Raw genomic sequence first — 22,119 nt, 5'->3', positions numbered from 1 at the left:
CCTTTATAAGTGTTTGGGTATCCAGCCCAATATCCTTGGTGCAACAACATCAACTGTTGCATGGCTAAACACTAACAACACTAACAAAGTCCCAAAGGCGAGACCTATTGGCTATGCCGATGCTTGTTCAGTTCTAAATATGTCAGCATGTCTACCAGCCACTGGTGCAAAATGCCTGCTGTGTGTAAATCCGACACTTTGAAATTGGAGGAAATTCAACTGATGAGTTAACTTCATGTTTATAAGAATTACATAAAACTCCTCATGTTAATTTTCTCCTGTGTCAGTGTCTTTACAAACAGCAGGCACATTTCTCCCAGTGGCCTGTAGACATAGTGCCATATTTATAACCGGACAGTACAGTCATTTGTTTAAACCTGAGAAATTTGAATTTAAAGTGAAAAATCAATGCTTCATAAAACATTAGAACTTAATTGGCTTAATCTAAAGTACAGAAAAACATCAAGACGATGTTTAATAAAAACATTATTCTGCACTTCAAATTTCTCCCACTTTATAGAAAATTACAGTCTTTTTAAGTTGTAAATATGGCAATGTGTCAACCAGCCATGGGAGCAAGATGCCTGCTGTTTGTAAATGAGACACTTTGAAAAAGGAGAAAACTAAAATGACGAGTTTACTTGAATAATAAGTTAACTCTTCATTGTAATTTTCTGTCATTTAAAAGCATTCAGAATAACATTTTGTTCTCATGCACCAATATTGAGTTGAGAAGGACTTTTATTTGTTATGTTATTGTACTTGTAAAGCGCTCAACTCACCCTAGGGCATTTCGGCGCTAGCTAATAGACCAACAACTTTGACAGAAAACCAGCAGAAAGGGCTAAGAGAGAGCTCAAAACAGAAAAGCTTTAAGCTTTTTCTTGAAAAAATTGTATCTAGGCGTTGCCCGCAAAGCAAACGGGAGCTGGTTCCAATATTTTGGGGCCAGATAAGAGAAAGATCTACCCCCTGAACGAGAAAGACGGAAACGGGGGACCTGCAAAAGACCCTGAGAGCTAGATCTAAGATTCCTTGCGGGACAATATTTGAAAAGTTTTTTTTGTAAGTAGAGAGGTCCACTGTTGTTAAGAGCAGAATAGGTGAGACAGCAGATCTTAAAGAAAGCTCTCTTTTTCACCGTTAGCCAGTGGAGTTCTCTAAGTAATGGTCGAGAGGGGGTGCCTGTAGGTTGATTCAAGATCATCCTTGCAGCTGTGTTCTGGACTACCTGCAGCTTAGCTAGGTGGGTCTCGCCTACTTTTAAGAGTTAAATACCTATGTGCTTCATTACCTCCTCGTTAGTCTTCCTCGCCACATGACTAACAAAGTGAGCTTCAGCTCCGCACCAGAACCCTCCAAAGCAAAAAAGTCAGCCTCCCATGCCTCCCATCCCTTCCCAATATGGCCGACCCAGTACACCCATGACCTCTTTAAGAGGCGGGCCGGCCCAACCCATCAGCCTGTTTATTTTTAGTTCTGCGCTGCAGATTCTCCAGAGGGCTGATCAGGTAAGTTGGGCTGAGGTCCTGCTCCAGCGGGTCCCGGTGCTCTGGGGGGGAGGCCCTGCTCCAGCGGGCTCGCTTTCTGGTTCCCCTTCCTTCCAGCCCTCACACTGGCCCTTTGGGTTCACCGCTCTGCTCTAGTGGGTGTCTGGTGCCTGCGGGCTCTTGGGTGTTTTTCCTGCGCCCTCTCCATCCCTTGCTTTCTGCCCTGCTTTAGCGGGCTTTGTTTTTGGGCCCTGCTGTCATTTGGCACTCTGGCCTCTTGGTTAGGGTCTTGGACTCTTCCTCTGCAGGTTCGGCCCTGGTTCGCTGGGTGCTCAGTCTACTGTGTGGGCAATGATGTTCCCTTCGGCACGGTTGGGACATATTTCATTGAGTGTCACTGGGGCATAAGGGTTTGGGTCTGTGACTCTTACTCTCGTGGTTCTCTGTACTGTTGCTGGGGCTGTTCAGTTGTTTCTCTTTATATGGGACGGCTGGCGGGGTGTGCTGTCGTTGCCCGGGTGGCTGCGAGCTTCCTTTGGTTCTCGCTTCTTCTCCGGGTGGGCCTCCCTGCATCTCATGCCTCTCGGGGCTTCCTGGTATTCTTCGACCACGCTGTGCTTCTGCTGCCGCCTTGGCCGGCCGGCCTGCCCCTCGGGGTTTCTTTCCCCGGCGTGCTCTACCCCGGTCCGTCTCTGTTGGTGTGGCGGGAGGGGTTGCTGCCTGCTGTCGGGCGGTGATGCCCTGCGCTTCCCTCGCTTTCCCTGCGGTTCCCTGTATTTCGCTGCAGTTGCGCACCTCTCGCTTTCATTGTGGGTTGTAGATGACGGGGCTGTGGGCGGCGGCGCGTCCGCGCCCCCGTTTCCCTGTCTCCCCCGCTTACCTTCGGGCTGGTGCATTCCTCGGCGCCGGGGTCTGCTCGGGAGTTTCGCGACTCCGTGACTCCGTTGGATGGGACTTCTCCTCCTGGTTCTCTGGTCCGCCTCCGAGGGGCGGGGCCTAGCTCCCCCGGCTTCGGTCTCTGTGCGTGCTCGGGGCTGTTTTCCTCAGATGCGGAGGGTCCGGCTGCCGGGCTGCCTCCTTTGCGCTACGGTGGTGGTGTGCGTGGGCCTCATGGTTCCGTTGTTGTTCGGGTCGTGGTGGCCCTGTGTTGGTCGGCGGGAACGCTTCCTCGGGTAAGTGTTCTGTGTTGGGAACCATTCTTGTTTTGGGATTGCTCTGCTGTTCTATGCAGGTATTTTACGTGTAGCGCTGCTTACACCTTAACTTCATGTAGGCGCCACTTTTGTGATGGCTTTAGTTTCCTCCTGTCTCTCCAGGGTTTCCGGATGCCTTTTTGGTCATTGTGTAGTGGCGCTCGTCTTCTTGTGGTTCGGGCATTTCGCTGCTTTTCCCCTGGGCTGGTGTGCTGCGCTTTGTTGCCTTCGGGTTCTGTTCGCGCTGTTTGACACTGCTGGCTGGAGTGGTTTTCTGCTCTTTTTTTGTACTGTGCCTGAGCCTCGCTCGTTTCTTGAAAAGTGGGAGTCGCTCTGGCCTCATGGTTGCTGTGTTCGACTCCTACTCTGTGGATTGGGTGTTCGGCTGCTTGCTCACTCTAAGGCAGGGGTACTCACAAACTTTCTCTTGGGGGCCAAATTTACAGTGTGGTTTGTGGCCGAGGGCCGCACCTTGAGGGCGGGGTCATTGGGGGAGGGGGCGGGGCTAGAGCAACAAAAACAAACGGTGACCATGAGGTGGAACACAGGTCCCTGCAGCGGACGCCTTCGTCCACTGAGCCACCGGACACGGCATACACATATCTCTCTATCTCCCTCCCTCCTCCGTCTCCCTCCCTCCTCCATCTCCCTCCGTCTCCCTCCCTCTCCCTCCGTCTCCCTCCCTCTCCTTCTGTCTCCCTCCCTCTCCCTCCATCTCCCTCCCTCCTCCGTCTCCCTCCCTCCTCCGTCTCCCTCCCTCCTCCGTCTCCCTCCCTCTCTCCTTCTATCCATCTCTCTCCCTCTCCGTCTCTCTCTGTCTCCGTCTCTCTGTCTCTCTTCCCCCCCTCTGTCTCCCTCCCCCCGCTGTCTCTCTGTCTCTCTCCCTCTCTCTCTCCCTCTCTCTCTCCCTCTCTCCCTCCCTCTCCGTCTCCCTCTGTCTCCCTCCTCTCTGTCTCCCCCTCTCTGTCTCCCTGCCTCTCTCCCTCCCTCTCTCTCTCTCCGTCTCCCTCCCTCTATGTCTCCCTCCCCCTCTCCCCCTCTTCCCCTTTCTCCCTCCCTCTCTGTCTCCCTCCCTCTCCCCGTCTCCCTGTCTTACTCCCTCTGAGTCATGGTTACCTTTTTAGGTCGAGGACTACCGGTCTGCCGAAGGCAGAACCGGAAGTCCGGAGATCTGATGTTTCTGAGAGTGGCTATTTAGCCCGCCTCTCTTTTTGCCTCTCCTCCATTGGCTGGCTTCCCAAACGGAGGCCAGCCATTGGAGGAGAGAGCCGTCCCTCCAAATAAGCTCCGTCTTTTTCAGATTCGGGGGCGTGTTCCGTGCTGTTCTTTCCACTTTTTAGCCACGCCCTTTTTAGAACAGCAGGAACACGCCCCCGAATCCGAAAAAGTTTAGAAGCTTCTATCCGCCATTTGTTTGCTATCGTCTGGCCGCGAGGATCTTCTTGCTGTTGTGCGTCGAGGACCCGCACTCCGCACCGAGGCAGACAAAGAGGCCTGTGCTTGCGACATGCCAGCTGTTACTTCAACACGTGTGAACAAAAAACACAACGCCTTAGGTTGGTGCAAGATGCAAAAACGTTAAGCTCATTTGAAGGCCAGGAAGGAAGGTACGGAGGAAGCGGAGGGGGCGGCAAGCGTTCCAAAAGGCACCTCTCGCGGGAGACAAAAAATGCTTATAAAAACACGTGGGTCTTGGGGAGTCAGGGCACAGGCGCGGCAGAAAAGGAAGCTTTTATTAACAACACATCTTCTCTGTGCGAAGCTTCAACCCGTGCGTTTCGTTCTCTCTTCTCTAACAGTTCACCTTTTAGGTGTCTGCCCTGAGCAACGTTTATCTATTTTTAAAGATTCACACGGGGGGGAATAAGCAGAAAGATTAACAGCAGCACCCAGTCTGAAAGGAGCGCGTGCCACCAATTTCACATTTTCGCGAGCTCCCTGGCCCAGTTTAAGATATTGATTCCTTAGGGAGTCACAGCACTAAGTTGCGGTGTGAGCTTCTTTTCAAGGGCTGTATTTTGTATTGCAGACAGGAAATCCAATTCACTGCAGCCCTGCAAACCCATGTCCTAACTCTAAAGATGGAGGCTGCGCATGGCAAAACACGAATGAACCAAAAGCGTGGCAACCATGACTTGGTCTCTATTCCAAGAAAGAAAGAAAAATGTGCCTATGCATCTTGTTTGATAGTAAAAGACCTCCCTCGTTGAGGTGCAAAAGCCCTCTCTCGCCCCTGGGCACCAGGGCCACGACACCTGCTGGTTTCTTACAATAACTGATGCGCCGAGATATACAAAAGGCCAGAGGTCAAAACAATATGGTGCACAGATGTCCACGTGTCAAGCCAGCAGCGGGCGAGTGCGACCACAGCCCTAGTTTAGTTTGTATTTGCATTAGCCAACTGGCTTTTGTACATCCATAATGTACAACATACACACATTTTGGAAACTGTTAAATGATTAGAAGAAAAAGTTAAAAAAAAATAACAAGAGAGGGCTGCAGAAGAAAAAAGAAATGGCATATGAATAAAAAGAAAAATTCCATTTGCAGCTGACTCCGCTGTCTTTGCAGATCTAAGGATGAGGTATTTTGGTCAAATCCTCAGTTAGGAGTTCAAAAGATTCCGCAGTTTCAGACCAAGCATCCCAGATAAATAAATGGTCACTGTGTTTCTGTCAGTTGAAAAGGGCATTGTCACTCACTAACTCACTCTTTCACTACCTCACTGTCTATCTACTTCACTCGCTCTCACTACATAACTCTATACATCACTACTCCCCTCTATCTATATCACTACCTCACTATCTCACAACTTCTCTCTCAAAACATCACTACCTCACTCTCTAGCTCACAACCTCACAACTTCAGTCTCTCTCACTCACTACCTCAATCACTCTCTATCTCACTACCTCACTCTTTCTATCTCACTAACTCACTTTCACTCTCTCTTTCATTACCTCTCTCTCTATCTCACTACATCACAACATCACTCTATGCTTATATATCACTACCTCACAACATCCCTCTCCTTCACTACCTCACTCTTTCACTTCCTCACTCTCTCTATCTCACTACCTCACTCTCTATCTACCTCACTCTCTATCTCACTACCTCACTCTCTATCTACCTCACTCTCTCTCACTACCTCACTCTATTTCAATACCTCACTCTCTCTCTCTATCTCACTACCTCACTCTCTCTCTGCTAATGCAATAGGTATCACATATGCACAAAAAAAGCTAATGCCAATAGAAATGACAATGCCATTTATTTAGGGATACAAAAATGATAAAAAAAATAATGAGCAATACCAATTGCTCTACCTATAATATTGCCGAGACCATTGCATTGCAAATGCTTGTTAGCACATGCGACCCATGGTGGTCCTCTCCGAGAAGAGAACAGGCTGTCACTGAATATTTAGATTCCATATCCCGCCATGCATTGTAATTAGGGCTCCCGGTTTCATGGTATTTATTTTTTTGCCATTTCCGTCTGTATTTATCCATATTTATTTTTTGGGCATTTTTCTGTATTTATCCATATTTATTTTTGCCACAAGCAAAAGAACACTCTACAGCTAGTATTTTTCCACATTTATTTAAATTGACAATGCACACATGCACTCACTTAAACTAGCGATTTGTTGTGGCTTTAGCAGTGCTTTAAATGGTCCGGTACTGAGTAATTTGAAAAGGAGAGTACCTGTGCTTCTCAGTTCTGCTATAAAACAGTTTAGGATGGAGTACAAGCACTTATCAGGAGCAAACGTGCCAGCGCTTCTGTATTTCCATCTAAAGCCATGGGATGGAGGTTGGTTGCGATGTGTGGAATCCAGGGCGCCTGGGGGGGCTAATTCTACCAGCAATCAGCAAAGTGAAGATACAGGGGCTCTAAGAAGGGGTGAAAGAACAATAAAGCCTCGTTAAAGAGTAACTGGCCTTTTAAAGACCTGCGGGCGTTGGTGCAATAAGACGGACGCCAGACTGTGGGAGTTGCACGTCGTCCATACTCGTAGGCAGTACATTGTAGGAGTGCTGGGTGTGGAGAAACACAAACTCAGAACTGTATAAGAAACAGCATAGTTGGGAGTTCTCTTGGATAATAATAATCGATTTCTACCCAAATTACCCCTTTTGCAACTTTAAGCTACGCTCTAATGTATACTTTGCAGTGGATAGGCAGTTCTACGACGAGAATTAATAGCTCACTGTTTTATATTAAGAATTTTAGAGTTTGTAATGCTTGGGTGGCTAAATTAATGAGAACTGCTTAACCGAAAGCTCCTATCATGCACGGGTCTCTGGAGCATTTCCATTCTCAAACTTTAGGGACAAGTGGGCAAAACCATATTACCGATCTCAAAATGCCTGAAATAGGAAAGGTGCCTGCTTTTCATTCTCTCATTTAAATATCCTCCTCGGCACGAAATGTGATCTATTACCTTCCCGGGGTGATTCAGAATGCTAATAAATACCCTTCAGCAGCCTTTTAACACAATTACCTTCATATTGCGGGTTAGAACCTTTGTGGACAATGGGAAATTACGAAGCCACCCCCGTTGCAGAATGTCCTCGCATAAGATTGATGGTATCAGGTGCAACTACAGCCAAATTTCGGGGGCAGGCGGCTACAAAAAATGTCGTGGGGGGGGGCGATTATTCCAGCAATATGCAGAGTGGAGAGATGCAGGGGCTCCAAGAAAGGGTGAAAACACAACAAAGCCTCGTTAGCAAGAAAAATGGTCTTTTAAAGACCTGTGAAGCGGCTGTGTTGTGTGTGCCCGCGAAGCTGTCTCAGCCGGGCTGACACACACGATGGGGAGGGGGGGGGGTGCAAAATGCCTTTGAGCCCTAGGGGCGTTGCGTGCCTGCTACTTAGTCATCGTGTAACGTGCAAACAGGTTATATGGTTGTTGGCACATAGTAACCGAAGATTTTAAATATCAGTGGGAGATGGGTTTCTGTGCTCTTAAAACGTGGTGTACCATTTGACAGGGCGTGTGTACACTTTGTTTATTGTCTGCTTCTTTGGGGACAGGAGAGATGACTGTGACACCAGCAGGGAGTGATTCAAAGCATGTTCACGGTATGTTGTGCCCCCATACAGTCCTAAAGCACACGAAGCAGGTATTGAGAAATCGACAAGGGATTATGGGCCGCGCCTCCCCGCCTCGTCTTTGTTTGTCACTAAAAGACCCTGGCTGGAAGGATTAGAAGGAATTTCCAGCAGCAGGAAGGTGGTATGGCGAGAACTCTGGATTCGAACACGGCAGCGTGGCAAAATTAGCGTCTTTTGCCGTTTTTACATATAAATACAGACAAGGGAAAAATTGTTTTCCGTCTGTATTTATATGTAAAAATCCGTTTAAACGGAAAACCGGGAGCCCTAATTGTAATTAATGTGCTGCTCTCTGGTGAAGGGAAGGTTAATAGCATTCCACCTTCTCAGCTGAATGCCCCTTCTTTAATCAGTGCATAGACATCGGCCCCATTCATACACCTGGCCTCACGGTGATGTGCCTGCATGGGGGTGGGCGAGAGGTTGTCTGGCAGGAGTATTTGTATGCACGTCAGTGTGATTAATATGGCCTCAGGTACCATGCCGGGCATGCTTTTGTTCGAAGGAAAGGAAGATTGGCCCCAAATGTGGCACATAGCAGCATTGTGTTTATGCTCCTTTTCGGTTACGGGTGTCATCTTTCATTCTGGACATTATGTAGCGCATGCAGTGTTGAGATGTATATTAGAGACATTTGTTTGGACTGTCAATTCTATTTCAAATGCACAAGAACCATTCCAATAAGCTCCTCTATATATTCATATGATAATGGCTTAGGTGCTATGTGCTAGGTGCTATGTGCAGAATCACTTGCTGAAATGCTGTTTACTTCGGAGATAAATAAAACAAGCATTTACAATGCAATGGTCTCGGCATTGGTAAAGTTAGAGCTATTGGCATTGCTCATGACATTATTTTTGTTTATGTTTTTAAGACATTGAAAAAAACGCCATTGTTATTTACAATGTCAATAGCTTAATCACTCTCAAATGCGAGACCTATTTCATTTGCACCCACACACAGAGCCACCTACACACACACTGATTAAGCTATTGACATTGTAAATAACAATGACGTTTCTCTACATGTTTTAAAAACAAAAACATAAACAAAATCCATGTCATGAGCAATGCCACTAGCTCTAACTTTAACAATCCCGAGACCGTTGCATTGTAAATGCTTGTTCCTTTTACACTCATTATTCTGAAATTAGTGAGTGCTTTTGCATGAAAAGGTAAGGCCATGACTACAGGGCCCGGAAGGGACCCGTTTCAGTGCCCATTGCTTATATTCTTTCAAAACATAGGCAGTATGGTATAAAAAGACCACATTCGTAAACACACAGTCGCTGTACACATTTTGTTTTCCAATTCATCCATCAAGCAGGTATTTCAGTACCTCCAGGCAAGGTTCACTTTCCCACACAGGGAAAACAATGTTGTTCAAAGAGAGAGGAGAAAACAAAAGTATCACTTCACTGGCAAACACTGTAAAGTGGCACTAATGTGTTTAGGTGTAAATAAATCAATCTGGCCACCTTGCAACCACTCTGTCTTGCTTTAATTAGTTATTTATTTTTCACATTTGGAATGTTTTATTTCTCTCCACCCAGAGGCTGCACTTGTGTCAGAGAAAGACAACGTTTCCAGCAAAAATGTTATTCTTTTTTGGATCCATTTCACAGGGGAGCAAATAAACGAAAGGAGGAAAGAGAGGGTAATACCCGTTTCTTGAAGTCTCGTTTTTCACTAACTGAGGAGCGAGACAGAATGAGAGGGAATACTCTGAGGCTTAGATGCCGTCACCGTGGTGTGCGCACACAGTTTAATTTATGGGGACTTGGGGAGGCTGAAGAGGATTGCTTCCAGGCGCAGCCGTCTCCCTCGCTTAGAGTGAGGGGGCCCCTGGAGCGTGGGGGCCCCAGCACCGCGGGGGCTGCGTTATGCCCCTGGCAGCTGAGGCAGCTTCCCGTTCCAGGGCACACACACAGCCCCACCCGAGTACTTCACAGGTCTTTAAGAGACCATTTGCATGATAACAAGGCTTTGTTGTATTTCACCTCTTAGCGCCCCAGCAGCTCCACGTGTTGCTGACAGTGTTAAACAAACACCAGTATGATGTCTGCAAGGTCCGCGGGCCGCCAAGAAAGGCTTGCCGGGCCGCTGGCGGCCTGCGGGCCGTACTATGAGTACCCCTGCTCTAAGGGGTAGCCTGTGATCCTTCGGTATGGTTGGGAAGATTTTTTCTGGCTGCGTTGGACGTCCTTGTCGCTGTGAGCCTCGGTTCGCCTGTCGGCTCCGGCGCTTACCGTTCCGTGTCTCTGACGCTTCTCTTCTTCAAATGGTTAAGGTCTTAGACTCTTCTTCTGATGTTTTGGTGTTCAATCCTGGGTTTCTCATTGGTCCTGGGTGCTCACTTAACAGTGTAGGCTTTTAACTTCTTGTTTGGTTTGGGTTGCTGTGGTTTTCTGTTGCAGCGTCTCTCTGGCCTACTGGTTGGGGTCTTTGACTCTTACTCTGTGGAGGGGGTGTTCAATCCCTGGTCTTTCATTGTCACTGTTTGCTCGGTCTACAGTGTTGGGGTTGCTGTTCCCTTCGGTTTGGCTGGGGCCTATTTCAACATCGGTGCCCGTTTCCTTCTGGGTGTCCGTGCTCGTCTGGTCCCTAGGTTTGAGGCCGTTTTATGGGCTCTACTTGTCGCGGTGTTGGTCCCTTCCGGGCGGTCTGTCTCTCCGCCATGACCTGGCGGCCGTTCCGCCCTGTTGCCCCTGCTCTTGTCTGTTCTCAGGTGTTGATCGTGGTCTGGGCTGGTTTGTGCCTGGTTGGCGGCCCGCCTGGGTGTACCTGGTGCTGTGGACGTGGTGTCGGGCCTTTCGCCCGGTGGGGTGTGTTTCCCTTTCCCGGGCTTCGTTTACGGGCTTTGGCCCGGTGGTCTTCCTCTGTTCTCCTGTCCCCGCCTGCTCTCCGCTGTTGTCCTTGGCCGATCCTGGTTGGTATGGCCTTCGGGGTTTTCGGGGGCTGTGGACGCCGGCGTTTCTGCTGGGGACGGTCCTCTGGTGTTGCCGGTTTGCCTGTGTGTGCGGTGTTGTATTCCCCCCGTGCTCAGGTTGTGGCAGGTGTTGCCTGGTGGTATTTTTACTGTTCCTCGCTGGAGTGGCGTGGTGTCCGGTGGCTTTGGTCCCAGTTCTCTTGTGCTGGGATGGATGTGTTTCCTTCTGCTTTCTGTCCGTCATCCGTGCGCTCCTTGCCGCTGGTTTCCTGCGTTCCTGGCTGAATGGGTCTGGTCCCACGTGCTGTGGTTTTTCTCCTGCCTTGGGTGGCTGTCCTGCTTCGTCTAGTTTGGTGTGGCTCCCCGGCTGTTGTGTCCGGGTTGTCTGCCCGGCTGCTGTCCTTCCATTGGCTGGACGTGGGTGTCCCTTCCGGTAGGGCGTTTGACTGCTGGTCTTGGTGTCCCTGGTTCGGTTCCGGGTTCCCTTGTCCCTGGGATGGCTCCCCTTCCGCCCCGTCTGCCTTCGGTTGCCCGTTTCCTGGCTTGGTTGCCCCTGCCTCGTGGGGGCTTCTTGGGGCTCTTGCCTCGGACTTTCCTGCCTTCTTGTCTGTGCTCCCGGCTTCGCGCCTGGGGTTGTTGGCCTGCCCGGGTTGTTTGTCCTGTTGGTGGGGCTCGCCTGGGTGCTTCCCGATTCTGCTCCTGCGGGTTGTGGTTTCGTCTCCTCCACGATTTTTTTGTTGCCCCTTGGGGTTTTTTTCCTCACACTTTGCTTGTGGTTGTCCGGGGCTGCTGGTTTTCCCGGTTCTCTTCCCCGGTTGGGGCCCGACGCTCCCTGTGCGGATTGGCTCCTGTTCTTCTTTGTCGCTGGTGGGGGTTCTGGGTCCTTCTGGCTCGGGTTTTGTCCCTGGGGGTGTGTCCGTTCTCGGGCTCGTTCCTCCCGGCTCTTCTGTCTTTCTCACCTTTGGTGGCTTGCTGCCTGTGGCCTTGTCCCTGTGTTCGCTCCAGTCCCTGTTGGCTCTCCGTTTTTCGGCTGGGTCGGTCCTGGGTGTTGGTTTGCGTTGCAGTGGCCTTGTGGGCTCTTCTTCCTTTGGTCTTGTATTTTTGTGTCCCGGGGTTGGTTGGTTTTGCCTCCCGGGTGCTCGCCTCGACGGCTCATTTGTTGCGTATGGACTGTTGCTGGGGCATTTTGCTGTCCTCTACACTGGGCTGTTTTGCTCGTTGGTTCTGCATTCCCCTTCCTTCTGGGTCCGTGGTGCTTTCTTGTGCATGGGTCCCCTGGTGGGTGTGTGCCTTCTTGTTTGGGGCTTGGCCTTGGTCCTCTTTGGTGGCCTTGATGTCGGGGGCGCTTTGCTGTGGTTTCCTGTGGTCCCCGGGGTCTGTTTTGCCTTGCGCCTGCCTGGGCTCTCTCATTGCTGTCACGCTCCCGTCCGGGGATCCTTTGGGCGGCTGTGGTCCGTGTCCCTCCTGCCTCTCCTTGCTGGTGGGGCTTGGGTGCCCTTCGTTTTGTTGTTCGGGTGGGGTGCTGGTTTCCTTTTCTGTGCCTCCCTCCGTTCTTGCGGCTCCTGCGGGTCTGAGTTCCCTCTGGTTCCTTTTGCTTCTGATTGCCGCCGGATCTGGTGGCTTTTGTTTTCTTCTCCCCTCCGGTCCTTGGTTTGGGGTTGGTTTGTCTCTCTCGCTGTTGGTGGTCCACCGACGCGTGTGGCGGCCTTCGGTAGGCCTGGGTTTCTTGCTGCTGTGGCCTTCTTTGCTGGGTCTCTGTGGTGTGGTTGCCCTCTGTGGTGTGGTTGCCCTCTGTTTCTACGGTCTCTGTGGGGCTCCGGTGGCTCCTGGGCTGTTTGGGTCCCCACTCGCTTTGGGCTGTCCATTGGGCAGTCTTGGCGTTTTGGACCGGCTTGCTGCTTTCTGTTTGTGGGCCTGTTTCCGGTTGCCTTTTGGATCCGTGTGGCTGGTGCCGTGCTTTCTCTGTCCTCCTTCGGCCTTGGTTGGGCGGAATTTCTGGCGGCACTTCTTGTTTGGGGGGGTCTGGGGTTTTCGGCCCTTCCGGTGTTTTTCTGTCTCGGGCTGGTTCTTCCTGCCCGTGGTTGCCTCTCTCTTGGGTGTTTTTTTTTTCCCGCTTGTTTGGTCTGTTGGGTTTGCCCTCTCTCGTGGATTTCCCTTCTGGTCCATTGGTTTCTTGTGAGTTTCCATGAAGCCGCTTGGCTTTGGTATGTGCTCACTTTGTTAGTCATGTGGCGAGGAAGACTAACGAGGAGGTAATGCCCCGATTACTTACCGGTAATCTTCATTACTCCGAGTATAGTCTTCCTCGCCACATGAGTTCCCATCCCTCCCTCCCTGTCTGGCTATCGGCTTCATGTTTATGCTTGGTAGTTTCAGGCTGATGGGTTGGGCCGGCCCGCCTCTTATAGAGGTCATGGGTGTACTGGGTCGGCCATATTGGGAAGGGATGGGAGACATGGGAGGCTGACTTTTTTTGCTTTGGAGGGTTCTGGTGTGGAGCTGAAGCTCACTTTGTTAGTCATGTGGCGAGGAAGACTATACTCGGAGTAATGAAGATTACCGGTAAGTAATCGTGGCATTTCTGAACGTCAGTGACCCATATGGGTCATAAATATGAGTGGAGCACTGCTCATTATCAGGCTCTGCTGATAATGTAAAATAAACATAGCCTTTCCTTGACTTTAAAAGAAAACACGCAACACATATTGCAGTTCCTAGTTAAAAATTGACTTAAGGCTCGGAGCTACTCTGAAGGTTTTTGAGAGCTGCTGGTAGCTCGCAATCGACTGGTTGGAGACACCGGCTCTACCACTTTACAGAAAACCCATGCACTCCATGCCAATCTACTTTGCACCACTGTACTTTACGTCACTACACTCAAGTCCATTCTCCTTCACTCTACAACACTCCACTCTATGTTGCTCTACTACATTAAACCGTATTCCACTCTGACACACTACTCCACAGTATGCCACTCTACAGCACTACTCTACTTTACAACGCTCTACGCATCTCTCTCTGTCACACCATGCCACTTTACTCCACTCTGATCTACAGCACACTACTCCACTGCTTCAGTCTACTCTGTACCGCTCCACTCGAATCCACAGCACTCTACTTCACTCTGTCATTCCACTCTCCTACACTACTCCACTCCACTCCCTCCATAATACTCCACAACACGCTACACTACTATTCTAAAAAGCAATCGGAAAAAGTCAACTAAGTGGAGTTTAAGAGTCCTGCTGCTGTCAGGAGGGCCTTATACCTTATCGACGTATATGTGACGAAAGAACAACCATTGAGTTCTCCCTTGCTTAAACCCCGGCCCTTCAAAAACATTGTTTCTCTGTTGGATAAAGAGCCCTATTTATTTGTGGGCCGGCCCAAAACCTGCAGTGCAAAGTTTGTGACCGGTATTAATTTGGTAAATGCACGATTTACGACGAAGTGGAACTCTTGTGGGTGGTTCAGACTGGAGAAAGGTTGAGACACGAGGAGACTCATCAATGGCGGAAAGAAAGTTCTTAATGCTTATAGATACATAGCACAATTCTATTAGGCGGCAGGTAACCAATGGCTGCGGTTGTCTTTAGGGAGCAAGTTTCTGGCAGAATTGATTGACTTGATGCTCCTGAACTGCGCTTATAACCCCCGCACTGCGCCCAACCGGTGGAACTTATTCTCTAGCCCCCAGCCCCACTAGCATCCCAAGAAACTCAGCCAACAAGGATGGTAATTGTTGTGGCCGTTGTTGGCCGCAGATTTTATTATGGTTACACACAAACTGGTTATCCGTCACATTGGGGTTATTTGCGAACTGTCATGTCTTTGGTCACAAAGCCTTGTCCACATTGCATTAGCAGCTCCTGTTGTGGTACATCCAGTTCGTACATGCCCCCCAACCAGTTCTGTTGTTAGTCCTTGGTAGTCCTCTTTTGTCCTGTTACCACTGGGACCACCATTTGGTTGGTCACCCACGCCCTTTGCGTGTGCGCCGCTCTCCCTGCTCCACCAAGGTAGGAGCTACCTGGGAGAGCGGCTGCTTATATCCCCCCCCCACGTTTCCCGCCGTTTGTGCAACGCACCCCCATTGGGGGGTTCGTACCTCGCTTCGCCCCCCCATTGGACGAGGTGGGGGGAGTTTATCGCCACCACGATGGCCCGGGGGCTCCCACCTGCCGCTTCTGGTCGCCGTAGGCGCCCATAACCGGTTTCTCGCCACCTTTGGCGCGGCGTGGGTTATGGCGCTGGCCCCTGAGCCTCTCTTCCCCCTTTGGGGGAGCCCGGCGGCCTCTGCAAAAATCACTGGTCTCTGGGACAATATCATAAATGAGTTGCCTAGGATCACACAGTGCACTTTAAATGTCTTCTGGATTTCGGCTCCGTTCGCCTGGTGCCAACGTTGAGAATTTAGCAGCAGTGTGTTTCCCGCTGAGAAGATTGCAGCCCTGCACAGACAAACCAAATAGTTCCTTTCTCGCTGGGTCAGGAATTGTATTATTATTGTTTTTAAGTAGCGCTTCATGCCACCGACGAGGTGTCAAGCGTATCAGCAGATGGACAGCCCCGTTACACGGTAAGAGAGTGCTTGTTGCGGCAAATAGTAACAGTGAAAAACCGTCTTCCTTCTGGAGATAACTGGTTGTTTGGGTAAATAGAAGGATTTATTTGTACGGTTTCTTTAAGGAGCAGTAGACCTGAAGGAAGGAACTCCTAGAAAGTGTCCTTTCGATAATGGCGCAGGCAGGCGCGCAATACCTATTGGACTCAAAGGGCTTCAGCCCCCCCTCCCATCCCCCCCCCCCCCCCCCCGTCGTGTGTGGCAGCCTAGGATGAGACAGTTTTCCGGGCACACACACAGCCGCACCCGAGCACTTCACAGGTCTTTAAAAGAGCATTTGCATGTTAATGAGGCCTCGCTGTTGTTTCACCCCTTCTAAGAAGAGCCCCTGCAGCCCCACTCTGCCTATTGCTTAAAGATTCAGACACCCCCCCCCCCCCAAATTTTTCGTATCCCCCCCCCCCCCCGAAATTTGGCTCTAGTTGCGCCTCTGAGAGCAGGGCCCAGTCTTTCCGTCTCCCACAAGGTGCTGGTATTGCATTACAGTGACAAGTGCAAATGACAAACGGTGTACCCTTCACAGATCCCCTGGCTCAAATGTTCCTCGCTCAGGGGGGTACGGACTCTGGGGTGAGGTGAGGGGTTGCAGCAGCTACTCGAATCTGGAGTGAATCTGTGGCTGATGGACACTTGAGGTAGGAGCATTAACTCAGTGATGCAAAACCAGCCTCTTCCCCCCCCCCCCCCTCCCCTTAGCCGCAACATTTGGCGAGGGAGCTCTTAAGAGCACCTAAACTGCCGGCTTCGCTGGTTTACAAAGACATTTGGACTGATGGGAGGAACCCCCGAGGAGCGTGCAACCTGCAGAGCAGGTCAGCGGAGTCTTCCATCTGTGCAGCTCCGCCTTTCAACCATAAATCACTTTATATTACTCGTATTGGGCCGTTGCTGCTTTGGCTGAAACCAGCAGCTCTCACTGGGTACCTGCACTAAATACATTCCCTTTCATGTGTTGTAGTATGGGTATGCCCATTCAGTTTTATTAGGTCTCGGCTGCGAAAGGCTGCGCTTGCGCAGTCTCGCTCCGAGATTTAATGAGTTGGAGTGACTTTGAGAAGAGGGGCTTGCACCCGCCCCTCTTCTCTCCTGTTCTCCATTGGCTGGCCTCTTAAATGCTGGCCAGCCACTGGAGAAGAGGTCCAGTCACTCCGTTGAAGCCCCGTCCTTTTCGGATTGGGGGGCGTGTTTTTTCGTTGCTTTTCGCAGGGCGTGTTTTTCTCTCCTCCAGCCAATGGCAAGAGGAGAGAAAAAGAAACACGCCCCCGAATCCGAAACCGAGGCTGCGTTTCTCCGAGGCAGTTCTTCTCTGCCTCGGAGAAAGGCGGTGGTGTCCCGGCGTTGCTCCCTCACCTGATCTCCTTGTTTTGCTATCGGGATCCGCACCGTGCTTTGGACGCCTTCCACCTTGTTAAAGGCGCGATGCTGTGTCTGAAAGACATGCCTCCCGCGGTTTATCCACAGCCTCCAATAATTCTGCCATCAGGTAAGGAATCTTTTGCAATCCGAAGAATGACTGAATTTGCAGGCCTGAAGTATATCTTCACATTTTGAGGTGGCATCCTTCTACTTGCGTTTTCAAATGCTTGCTTGTTCTTAATTATACAAAGTACTTCTTTTGTGGCAATCATTCAGTTTTTAAACCAGCATTCTTTGTAAATCTATTTGCCTGAAAATCAAATCAATCTGTTGCCGTTTAGAGGGGAGGAATTCTGAAAAGCCAACCCAAAAAATCAATTAACGAAATTGTTAACAGGTTTGTGAAAAGCCAATATTCATTAGCCAGTTTCTTAAACAGTAAAACATTAATTAGCCTGATCAGCAACACGGGAAGGGGACTCTGGGAAGTTGCCGCCCCTTCGTTTCCTCATCCGTGGCCATCGGCCCGAGACCAGTTCCCAGCCCATCCGTTCGTTTCCTTACGCTGAAAGAGCCCACGACCCCCTGCACAACACCTCCCCCTGGACTCGACCGAGGCCTCCGGTCCCTTGACCTTCTCATATTTCCCTGAGCCGAAAAAGCCTGGGACACGGCAGCCCTGCGCATACCCACCAGTAAATCGAGGACCCCCGCCCCATACAATCTCGCCATCATGACGTGGAGCCTCTCCTTACACATAGACGGATTGGGACCACGTGACCCCTGCAATTCTCGCCCAGGACCCCCGGCCCTGCACATTCCAAAGAGACAAGACAACTTGTGACGGGACCCCCAACCCCTACGACATATTCCCTGCATACCAGCGCGAGCACGGGATCCCCAGCCCTACAGTCCCTCCCATCCGTACTTCATGAAGAGTGGAGGGACAGACATACGGGCGGTAGAGAGAGCCATAGAACAAGTAATCAATGTCAATATCCTCGCGTGCACCTGAGCCCCCTCCCGCACCCGCCTCGTGCCCAGTGTTTTCAAGACAATGGTGGCAGCCAGTCACCATCCGGACACGTCACCGGCGACAGAACGTGGTATTTTCAGGAACAAGTTAATTAGTAAATGAGTCACTAGCCTCTGCGGGGGTGGCCAGCCCCCGCGGCCCCCACCTCACCACCCTGCCTCCTGGCATAGTGCATGGCATTGTAAATGAAAGGCTGTTTGCACTCCACTTACACCGCTCCTCTGTCACTTGTCACCTCAGCACAATGGCGCTTTGTTAGCATGCTTCCATTAATTACACAGGAAGAAACGATGGCCTCATTCACCATGCTCTTTGAGAGATGGGGTTTGTGTTGCCGCCACTTATGTCACCGCTGCGCACCAGCCCGGCTCCATTCATGGCTCGCATGGCACCGCGGCACCGCTTGAAATTGTTATCTCGAAGTGCGCCGATGGTTTCCGGTTACATGAAGATTGCCTGGGCCCTAATCTCCTGCAGCAACGTCTGCTCGTTTATGAAACCGGTGTACGTGGTTCACCGATACTAGCAGTGCTTCAGAGGGCCACGCTCAGCTCAGCTTTGTGTCAATTTGAATGCCATGTTTAAGGTTTGTGTGCCTCAGTACTATGACACTGAGCGTCTTCTCTGCTTGTATTTCATGAACATTGCCTTGTAAATGGAGGTGTATTTCATCCGATCTTTGAACATCCAATACCGAAAATTTTATTTTCACCAGTCATTACAGAAGGTACTCATTGCTTGGAACGCTTCTAATCCGGAAAATATATTTGTGTTTCACATAATTCAAAACGCATTCATTCATAAATCGATCCCAGGAATCTGAGTGATTGGTGATATGAGCCTGTCCTCTTTTATGAATGTTGCCAGTAACCTATACCCCTCATGTATCCCAGTTGATCGTTGGAATGCACCCCACTTGATATCGTCTTAACCATGTGGCCTTCACGCATTCGAAAGATTGGTGCCCCAAACCCTTCTAATTTTGCCTTGCACTCCTCTAAAGAACTGACCGATTGGTTCCCTGCACCACCTGTGATTTGTGACCTACACCATGTATGTGGCCATCGTGTGAGAAGTTTGCCCCACACCACCTTTGTGAACTGAGAGCCTGTACTTTATGCTTACAGCCTCGCTGCCAATTCCAGCGCCATTTTGCTCAGCCTATGGAATGCTAGATGGTTCTGTAATAAAAACCTTTTTAATACTAACCCCTCTAAAACTTACCTTCACTGCCAAAACTGAAACTTGGATCGACCACGATGACCTTGCCATGCTGCCAACTCTACATCTTGTAAATGCCACATTCCTTCACTCTGTCTGTCCGTTAGGGGTGGAGGAGGAGAAGGCCTGCTGGATAAGAGACTGACAGAAAACTCCACAATACTTCACTAAACTACCCCACTCTCACCGGCGCACCTTACTGTTACAGCCACAACCTCATTTAATGCACGAAGTGTTATATAACACGCACCTTAACGCACCACATCCTTCTTTAAAAACCTTGCCAAAATTGTTAATCTAATATGCACCTCTACCTATCATCTATGGGAGCAACACCTAAATGCACAGAGCTATTTACAATGCAATGGTCTCGGCATTGGTAAAGTTAGAGCTATTGGCATTGCTCATGACAATGCCGTTTCTTTAAATGTTTTAAACACATAAACATAAACAAAAATAATGTCATGAGCAATGCCAATAGCTCTAACTTTACCAATGCCGAGACCATTGCATTGTAAATGCTTGTCATTTTATGTGGTCAGTTTATTTGAGGTGTTAGTTTCAGATGAGCGCTCCTAGGCAGGGCTTTAAGAGGGCCGGGTCATGCCGGGGCTGAGCACGGCCAATTCTTAAAAGCGGGTGCTGAGACGGGCACCTTTTGGGCTCTCCATTTTTTTGGTTTCACCCTCAGAGTGAAATAAAAATCTTACCCTGCAGCAGTACCACCATTGCTCAAAGCCTTTGATGTAACCTCAAAGAGACTCGTTTTAGTTTTTTTACACTCATCTTTTCAGAACGGAAGTATTTTCAAGTTGTTGCTTATTTATTTTATGCAACTAACAACCATTCTGAAAGCTAATAGTCCTGGCTTGTTGTAGTTATAATGTTACGTGTGGTATCATATGTCTGGCTGCAATGACCGAAGCAGCAAAATATCAGTCGTGCAGCACACTATGCTAAACACAGATTTTTAGTTTGTGTTTTAGGCCACGCCCTTAATTGCACCGTCCACGCCCCTTTGAAAGACCACTAGTTTTTTCATCCCACCTATAGCCCACTGCACCTAAGCTCTGGCGAATGGCAGAACGCTGTACCACGAAGGTACCAGTTCAAGAGGTTATGTGACCTTTTGAACAAAAGCTGGATGAAGGGAAGGGTATGAGTCAATGGCTGCTTCGATACTGTATCATTTCACCAAACAGCGGCGTGCAGCAGCTAGCCTTTGTGCACTCTTCTCTCTGAAAGAGAAAAGGAGGGGTGGGGGGCGTCACAGCATGGTAGTTTACAATAGTGCGGACAACCGACCATTTGAGAGGCAGCACTAAAATGTGCATTTCCACAGAACAGCACTTTAGCGTGCTGATTCCTTCTTATTAGCGCCAAGAAACTACGTGGCCTTGACCATTACTCTTTATACCACTTCCCCAAAAACTCACTCATTGTTCTTCTCCAGGACTGCTGGTTTGGTAGATGGGAAGTGTGAAGCGCGGGGCTGTGGTTTCTATCGGTCAGTTGAAGTTTTTAGACCGCGCTTTTCCTTTTGTGTGTCTTGATTACTGTTACAGGAAGGCTGAAATGACGGCCAGATGCAGGGTCTCGTACTTCATTGTGGTATGTTGTGTGTGCTTCAGACTGGAGACATCCCAGTGCATACAAAACAAGTGAGAGAGAAAAGGGAATAATCCATAAAATGGAGGGAGATACTCCTAATCCCCTTGAAATACTTTAGAAAAACACAAGAAGGAGTACATCCAGGAGACTGGTCAGAGTCTCCAAAATACTGGGAAAAACGCGCAAGGTGTGAAAAACGTTCTTTTCTTTAAAAGACCCCTCACTCACCAACCTAGTTGGTGACATGCTTCATCATCGGGGTCCCACCCGAATAGCCGAATGCCATCCGGGTGTGCTACAACACCTGATTACAGTGGAGCTGGTAGTTTTTTGTGGTGCAAGTGAATGAATTGTGAATTAAAAATGGGCCAGATGTACTCACTAAAAAGATTTATTCTGGAGCAACTGGCCGATGTTAAAAACGTTGCTGAGATACCTTTATTGGTTAGATTGACCAGTGGTATCTAAAAGTGAAATAAAGTGCTGGTAAGTGCAGAAGAAGGTCTACATGTTTCAACCTATGTGATGATATTACTAGGTTTTCGTCAGGACCGAATGATGTGACCCGGGCGGTGTACACACGCTAAGGTGTACCCTACCCTTGATCACAGAAACCTAACCATTTACTCACGGTCAGGTGTCCTGTCATCCCAATTGAAGACAGGAAAAAATCTGTAAAAGTTAAACACAAAATTACAAGCAAACGCAATGCTACGTGTGTAATACAGTGTTTAAATGTGGAAAAAGCTCCTTGAGTTCCCAGTGGTATGCAACAAGAACATGCACATCAAGAGGATTACCCCTAAATTGCAGCGGTAAAACTACATGGGTGATCCAATAACCGATTCAGCTACTGAAAGTTAGATTATGACACCTTCATAATCGTAAGGTACAATGAGCGTTAATACGCCATTGAAATGCAAATACATTAAATTAATCCACAGGGAATAAATAGTGCCTGTGAAAAACTCATACAAACCCACTCTCATCAATCATTCAAAGTGGGTGTTATTGCTCTCAAACATAATCGTGAGGGCGTGCATTGTTTAGCATGCATGCTAAATGTCTCAGCGTAAGAAAAATGGTACGAATGAACACATGGGAGGGGGGGAAATGCTTACTAAAAGACGCGTAATAGCGTGCCTCATGGGAGTCAGGGTCGTGGTGACAGCTCAGGAAACACGATCTGAAGGAGATTGGCAAGGGACAAAAGCGGTGAGAACACCACAGGGGCGCATTAAGGAAAGTATTTGATTTTATCCATGTGGCCACAAGGCGTAGTACTTACATCGTGGAGCTGATCACCGGCTTGTACGCCTACCCTAAGCGACCCGCATCTGCTCCCCGAGGATTGCCGAGTCCCAGCGTCTATGCAAATTAAATGCAAGGTACTTCCTGGAGACGGGGTGAAGGGGGCGTGATGACGTGAGTCATGTGACCGGCGTGCGTAGACAGAGCTGCGTGGTAGGCATGGTGATGCGGTGTCGACACTCATTGTGCTTTATTGACAAGCAACAAAGACGGAAAGTTAAGGCTAAG

General features: G+C 49.4%; 1 protein-coding gene across 2 annotated transcripts in view; it reads left to right on the top strand.

The window, feature by feature from the left end:
• FBH1 (F-box DNA helicase 1) overlaps positions 1 to 22,119 on the top strand; it is a 719,176-nt gene that overhangs the window by 8,267 nt on the left and 688,790 nt on the right. The window lies entirely within an intron of this gene.

Source organism: Triturus cristatus, chromosome 4_1, assembly GCF_964204655.1.
Source record: "Triturus cristatus chromosome 4_1, aTriCri1.1, whole genome shotgun sequence".
NCBI classification, from domain to species: domain Eukaryota; kingdom Metazoa; phylum Chordata; class Amphibia; order Caudata; family Salamandridae; genus Triturus; species Triturus cristatus.
This window is presented reverse-complemented; position numbering and strand designations above follow the sequence as displayed.